The 8,192-nt window shown below is 39.2% G+C and overlaps 1 non-coding gene across 1 annotated transcript; it reads left to right on the forward strand.

Moving 5' to 3' along the window:
* Positions 1-755: 755 nt before the first annotated feature.
* LOC145677914 (5S ribosomal RNA) lies at positions 756-874 on the forward strand. The gene has a single exon (XR_014130090.1). It is a non-coding gene; the product is annotated as a 5S ribosomal RNA (ribosomal RNA).
* The last annotated feature ends 7,318 nt before the right edge of the window (positions 875-8,192 follow it).

Raw genomic sequence — 8,192 nt, forward strand, 5'->3', positions numbered from 1 at the left:
GTTTTCTCGGGTTTCTCCCGTTTCCTCCCACTTTCTTCATTCAGTACTCATCATCACCGTCTCCTTTAGCGTAACCGGTATAAGTATGCGACGTAAATCTAAAGATTTCATTTCATTTCCCTTTTCTGCTCATACTGCTGATTATGCGCGATTATGCCAACATCCAACTCCGCGGATAATCGTGCGATTACTGTATATACAACTAATACAGATACGTAATTACATTATCAGTTACAGTATCGGTTTTTATTTACTAATTTGCCTCACTTTATTTGCATCCCTGCAGTAAATAATTCTTATCGATAATAGTTAAAATGTATATTACATTTTAGTGCTTCACGACTGAATGATCATCTGCCTTACGTTATCTCGCAGCTGAAGAGGATGCTACACTGAAAACTACCTTGCGTTATAAAGGGTAAGTGAAACATATCTTAAAAATATCTTTCATACATTTCATTGTGTACATTAAAGAATGTAAGTTTGCCTTTTTCCTGTAATCAATACTTAATAAAGGATTTATTTTTATTTATTTATATACAATTTCATACGTGGTTCGTGATAGTAAACTCGATAGGACATAGTGGCACTATGAACATCCGAATCACTCATCATTCGAACATTCAAATATTTATTCGAATATTAGTATATTCCAAGTAATGTTAACGACGTTAATATGCTTGCCTTTATAGTTAATAATGTCAATTCTTACTTAAAACATACTTCCTTAACAGGACATTGAAGAAAAGGTAGTTGCCAACGGCCATACCATGCTGAATATACCGGTTCTCGTCCGATCACCGAAGTCAAGCAGCATCGGGCCTGGTCAGTACTTGGATGGGTGACCGCCTGGGAACACCAGGTGCTGTTGGCATCTCTTTTTCAAATTTCATTATCCTTCAAGTACGAAAATACTAGAAACATTAATTTTATAGTACTTTCAAGAGATAATTTATCAACATTATTTCATAGCGATTAATCGATATTCTAAGCGTTATACCCACTATTTCTTACACTAACAGCCTGTTTATTTGCACGGCACATTAAAATAACCTGATTTCCGATCCGTGTGCACCTACTACTATACTTAACACGGAATGTATTACCACTTTTTAAAAGTAAATTATTATGACTAAGTGTAGATCTCCGGCGAGTAAATGCCTTTCGTATACAAGCACGACACATCTCCGCTATGTGCTTTACTTTTTTACTAACAGCATATAGAAATTGGATTTCAAGGTGTTTCTACATAACAGAATGAAGCAAATTTCGTGATTTAACTCTTTCGAATAATGTGTTGGTCCTGACAAGGACCGTTTGAAATGAAAAATCTTGAAGAAGATTTTTACTTAGAGCTTGTGTACTTGGTAACAGCCTTCGTACCCTCACTTACAGCGTGCTTGGCAAGTTCACCAGGCAAAAGAAGGCGCACAGCTGTTTGGATTTCCCGGCTGGTGATAGTTGACCGCTTATTGTAATGGGCCAAACGAGAAGCTTCAGCAGCAATACGCTCGAAGATGTCATTAACAAAGCTGTTCATGATACTCATAGCTTTGCTAGATATGCCAGTGTCAGGATGCACTTGCTTCAAAACTTTGTAGATGTAAATGGCATAGCTCTCCTTCCTCCTCCTCTTCTTCTTCTTATCTCCCTTGGAGATATTCTTTTGGGCTTTACCAGCCTTCTTTGCAGCCTTTCCGCTAGTTTTTGGTGGCATGATGACTCACTCGTTCAGCAAAATTAGATGTGTCCGCCGATTTATCGACTTCATTTAAATTACAGTACGTGTTTCAATTCGCGCCAACTGCCTTGCTTTTCATTTGATGCACTCGGGTGCACGCTTGAAGTAGTAACAAAACTGACTTGATTCATGGGAGGCCGCAATTTTTCCTCTCATCTTATTACGAAAGAATATTGAACAATGTCTGGTCGCGGCAAAGGTGGAAAAGTCAAGGGAAAGAGCAAGTCCCGCTCCAGCAGGGCTGGCCTTCAATTCCCAGTAGGCAGAATCCATCGTCTTTTGCGAAAGGGTAACTATGCCGAACGAGTTGGTGCTGGCGCTCCCGTGTATTTGGCTGCAGTCATGGAATACCTGGCAGCTGAAGTTCTTGAGTTGGCAGGCAACGCTGCTCGTGACAACAAGAAGACTAGGATTATTCCACGTCATCTGCAGTTAGCTATCCGTAACGACGAGGAATTAAACAAGTTGTTGTCTGGAGTTACAATCGCTCAGGGTGGTGTTTTGCCCAACATTCAAGCTGTACTTCTGCCCAAGAAAACTGAGAAGAAGGCATAAATGTAAGACCTATATCTCATACAAATCGGCCCTTATGAGGGCCACAAACCCCTTTATAGAGGAGATTTACGATTGAAATGAATTGTTTTCGATATACAGACTCATCAAAAGTGTCTGAGATAGTTGCTTAGTGTCATTCGAAATTCTCGCTGCTATTCGATTAATTAGTATGTGTAGTCGTCGATCGTAATTGAAGCCCATAGGAAGTCACACTATCTTTAGAATACTCCAAACAGCGATGTGCTTAGTTCCCACTACATTATTAATTATAAGATCATTACCTTTTGTATTGTCGCTAGCTACATTTTTTTGATATTTGCGTACATCGGGCTCATATTACCCAGAGGACAGGACAGTCGAGCCCAGATTCTCAGCAATGGAAGAAAACCTCATACCACATATTCTCATGTACTTCATGCTAGACAAAGGAATTTCCAACATTCTTAAAGCACTCATGTTTCTCTCTTGCGTTGGCTTGGCTGAAATTACTCTGTTCAATATGTTCTCGACATTTATTATTGTTCATTACTATGCCCCAATGACATCATGAACAGAGCGGATCAAAAAACTTTCCTAAATTTCTTTTGCAACATAGTAATGACATTAAATGCACACTTAAGTACGATTTATTCTTTGCAAGGTCGATATTCATATTTGTGTGATATGTGTTATATGTATATGGTTTGTAATACGCAACTACTCTTATTCTCTGATCTCAGAACTCATTTGCTACTGTGCCCAACGAGCGAGCCTAGGTTTCTTGTAACTACTGCCTTTCTTTAGTAAATAATGTGAAGTATACAATGCATTAACCTACATCTCATATTTGTATTACTCTTTATTTTACTAACCCGCTACGAAGTGTCATTAATTTACATGTAAATCACAATAGACACTACCGCAAAAGAAAAAAATCGAACCCAAGACCACGTAAACAAGATAAAGGACAAGATTCAGGTTTCTAACGCATTATTCGCCCCTCACAGCACAGTATAGAAGTTGTATAAGCCTCTATACGTACATCCTACTGTCAGAACAGAAATTCCGACTTGCGTTTCGCATCTCTCATGCTCGCTACTTCCAACAAATCGCCAATTTCCAACCAGAACCCCTTCTCCAGCATTAATACTGCTACATATGAATACGTATACATGAACGTACATAATGTAAAAAAAAACGTATGATTTTCTCAAATTAATCTCTCTACGTCTGTAATTTTGTGTGCATCAAAAGGCTTTAATGTAGTTACACGAATTCTTATAATCTAACAGAAAATCGCACAAAGTAAATCTTTCCCTTTATATAAATTTGTTGGCTCTGAAAAGAGCCGTTTATGCCAATTTTATATCCAAAATAGGAGGAACCCCAACTTAACCTCCGAAACCGTACAGGGTTCTTCCTTGCCTCTTCAAGGCATACACAACATCCATAGCTGTCACTGTCTTCCTCTTGGCGTGTTCTGTGTATGTAACAGCATCTCTGATTACGTTCTCCAGGAATACTTTCAATACTCCTCGGGTCTCTTCATAAATGAGACCAGAGATACGCTTCACACCACCACGGCGAGCAAGACGCCTAATAGCGGGTTTGGTGATACCCTGGATGTTGTCACGAAGAACTTTACGGTGGCGCTTGGCACCTCCTTTGCCAAGACCCTTGCCTCCTTTTCCACGTCCTGTCATTTCGATATGTTACTGCTTCGCTCACCACACACGAGAAATACAAGCCCAAGCAGCCCAAGACTCGTGGTTTTGTTCCTTCGATCATGCAGGGAAAGCACGGAGGAAAAACACAAAACGTGTCTAAGCCAATGAGAACTGTCCTTTTCGACTGACTTTATCCAATGAGAAATAGCTTGATTTAACGGTTTTGCTCTTTATATAACTTGACTTCATTCAGCGCGCAATTATTTGAAACAAGTCGTGACAGTTGCAATGGCACGTACCAAGCAGACAGCTAGGAAATCTACTGGAGGCAAAGCTCCTCGAAAGCAGCTTGCCACCAAAGCTGCAAGAAAGAGTGCTCCAGCTACCGGTGGAGTGAAAAAGCCCCATCGTTACAGGCCTGGTACTGTGGCTCTCCGAGAAATTCGTCGTTACCAGAAGAGCACTGAATTGCTCATCCGCAAGCTGCCCTTCCAACGACTCGTCCGAGAAATTGCACAAGATTTCAAGACAGATCTTCGCTTCCAAAGCTCAGCTGTCATGGCTTTACAGGAGGCAAGTGAAGCTTACCTTGTAGGGCTTTTCGAAGACACCAACTTGTGTGCTATTCACGCAAAGAGAGTCACAATCATGCCTAAGGACATTCAGCTTGCTCGCCGCATCCGTGGGGAACGTGCTTAAGTTTGAAGTTCTGGCACTGAGTTCAAAAACGGTCCTTTTTAGGACCAATACACTACTTAGAGATGCTGTTATCCTAACAAGGATCTTGTCCATACTTGTTATCTTTTTTTTTTAAATTCTCACGCCGTATGTTGCATAGTTAATACATCTACCTTCGTTTTCCTCTCGTTTCGTATATCATCCTATCTTTCAAGTATATTCTTTAGTTTTCCCCTATGTTTACCGATTGATTATCTTCGTTTTATGTGGTCAAGGATTCGATTTTGCCATATGTTGCATAAGTTAACTTCGATTCAACCACTGTTTGCCCTTCTCAACGTTATTAATCTCATAGAACTCGCAGGCGAAATATGTACTTCTTCCAAGGTAGCAAAAGTAATATTTTCTCAGAGGTCGCTGTTGAATGCAAACGTTAAACTAAACTTTCTTTAAGTGTCTGTTTGTACTTAACATCAGTTCAATTGTACACCTACATTTCTGCTGGTGTTACTATTTTTCTTTATAGCAATATTACGAATTATAAGACGGTATCCGTGGTTATTAGCGTGTTCCCTTTTCCTAACACTTTCTCATTACACCAGTATTTCCATCATTCATTAGGCGTAATCACCCGTCTCCTTTATCATAAAAATCATAATAGTACGACGTTAAATTGAAACAGTCTACTTCACTTTCACGAGTTGTAATAAGTTCGAACATTTCTTTCACCCCAGCCTTGAAAAGAGTTGATTTTAGTTTAGTGTCCCTTTCAGCAGCAAGGCTGTTTCAAACGTGGACCTACTTATTAACGTGCAATGCGAAACATTTGAGCTCCCACCGAGAATCGAACCCAGTCAGCCTGCAAAAGTTTTTCTAACAAATGCATTAAGTGCGTTTTCTGTACTGTTTCGCTACTTGAAGATAGGAACAAGGAAAAAGTAAGTGATCACAAATTGACATTACGTAATGTGTTCCCCATTTTTTTTCGAGTACACCATTCTTGACACCCGTGAAAGCTTTCTTTCCCCACCCTCAATTCCCCTCTGTTATAAAGCACTTACATCAAGAAGTGCTTCGGTTAAAAAGAAAACTCAAAGTCCCTTGCGTGTATACTATACATTGCTATGAATGAACATGTGATAATGATAGGAAAAGCACAATTTTACTCTTCTCAAAGTATTTGATGGCTCTAAAAAGAGCCGTTTTAAAATGTCAGATGATTTACTGACACATTTACTTCTTCTTTGGTGCAGCCTTCTTAGCACTTTTCGGTTTTGCTGTAGCCTTCTTTGGCTTCGGGGCCTTTGGCTTCTTGGGAGTTTTTGCCTTCTTCACTTTAGATGGTGATTTCTTAGGTTTGGGAGCAGCAGCCTTTTTCTTTTCACCAGTCTTCTTGGGACGTTTAGCTGCTGGCTTTTTCGCAGGCTTCTTCTCCTTTGATGCTGATCGTTTCGCCTTGGTTGAAGATCCACCTTCAGGCTTCTCCTTCAGCGATGAAGCACTAAGCTTAAACGATCCAGATGCACCTTTTCCCTTGGTCTGAACCAAAGACCCAGAAGCAACTGCACTTCTCAAGTATTTCTTGATAAATGGAGCAAGCTTCTCGGCATCCACTTTGTAGTTCTGAGAGATGTATTTCTTAATAGCTTGCAGTGAACTTCCTCCCCTTTCCTTCAAATTCTTGATGGCGTTGTTCACCATTTCTGATGTTCTTGGATGAGAAGGTGTTGTTTTTGGTTTCTTAGGCTTTGCAGACTTCTTAGGAGAAGCCTGTGCCGGGGCTGCAGGTGCTGATGCCGTATCTGCCATTGCTTTCTGCAATAAACTCAACGATACTGAAGAATGAAATTTTCGCTGGCAGGCAGCGTTGAGTTTGGTTACGGAGCGCGGACCGGATAGAAAGCACTTGCTGAGGCGGGCTGAGGTAAACAGAAGTTCGTAGTTGCCACAACGATAAGTGTGTTTCCTTCTATTTTGATAAACGATTTTTTTCAGGTATTCAATGAATGCACCAGATCCTATTCTTCCTTACTGGCTAGAAGAAACTTTATTCCACATAACTCAAAAGGCATTTGTTTTTATTCGCTTTTCTATTTTATGTTTCAGTCATTGCTAAGTCGGTCACACTACTTTTTCACCCTCCTTGTGCTTATAATTTTCATAATTTAACATGGAAATACTTATCAATAAATAATTATATTACCATGGTAATTAACTTCAATCCTTCCTGTGATTATACGCAAAGTACCATCTTCGTACTGCTTACTATAGTTCAATGAAGGGAATCTATAAAGTAACGCGTGTCGCACACATCTGCCTTGCAAACTCCCTGGCCTACTTCCAATGTATAGACTTTTATTTCAAATCCTGATTTAATTTCATAATTTTCTGTAGATTTTAACATTTTATTACCCAGCTTCTTAATACGAATGACAATCAAGCCTAAATATTTATTCCCTTTAACTTTATTTTTCTTTTTTATTTTGTGCCTTGTTTCATATTTGTTCTTACGTTAGCAATTAACGCACTTACCGTAGTTATGTATGAACAGGTTGTTTCTATATTTATTTTATTCCAAATAAATTAAATATATATACGGATTATTTTATGGTAGTTGATATTTTCTGTTGTTTCCTACGTGAATTGAGGAAACGCACGGACTTTCGCCTAATTCTTGTGCTACTTTCATATGTCTGTATCTGTCGAATGCTGTCGATCTGTCGAAATGTGTATTACTATCTGTCGATTCATCGAGTGAACTGAATTCGTTAACCATTTCACCAGGCGCGCATGCATTTTTTTTTTCTTCTAAGGGATCCAAGCTTCGGGGGGCAAGGTTCCAATACTACAAGCCACTATGTCTATATACTATTATTCTGCATTCGAAAACACGATAAATATTCCACTTACTTTTTCACAAAAACATGATACAGACAGAGTACAGATGAAGTGTAAGATCAGATTTATATTGATGATACATCAATATTTTCCCTGTTAATAACTACATTTAATGAGAAAGTCTGCAAATGTATGTTCACTTAGGAACTTTTGCGAGGAGTCCGCACCCGGTGGACACCCCGTGAGTACGCCTCTGCACTTGACTATACTTCGAATTATACTGCAAACAGTTGTATTTTAGTTTCCCCGTTTAGTTCATCGATATCATTAACACAAAGAAAATAGATGTTATAGATGCGTATTCTCAGTTCTCGCTTTATATCCGGACGTCTGCAAAAATCTACTCCTTTTCTTTCTTTCACGCATCCACCAAACTAACAATGATTTGTATTATAATATTTGCGCATAAAATGTATATCTCATACCTTCCATGTTCTCAAGTATTCATAGACAAAAACGGTTACTTTCTGCGAACAAATTGTCCAAACACAGTGCAAATGTCATCTATAGATTGTCCTGGTTCCGTCTGCGTGTACATAACAATGCGTCATAATCATACATTGCACATTAAGGATATCAATTAATCTTCCCAAATTCCTAGATATGCCTGGCAAAAGTTCCGCGTGTTGTAAGGATATTACATTTGTACTACCGACAAGGTGGTATCTTCCAAC

Source organism: Thermobia domestica, unplaced genomic scaffold, assembly GCF_964235325.1.
Source record: "Thermobia domestica unplaced genomic scaffold, izTheDome1.hap1.1 HAP1_SCAFFOLD_1595, whole genome shotgun sequence".
In the NCBI taxonomy this organism is placed as follows: Eukaryota; Metazoa; Arthropoda; class Insecta; order Zygentoma; family Lepismatidae; genus Thermobia; species Thermobia domestica.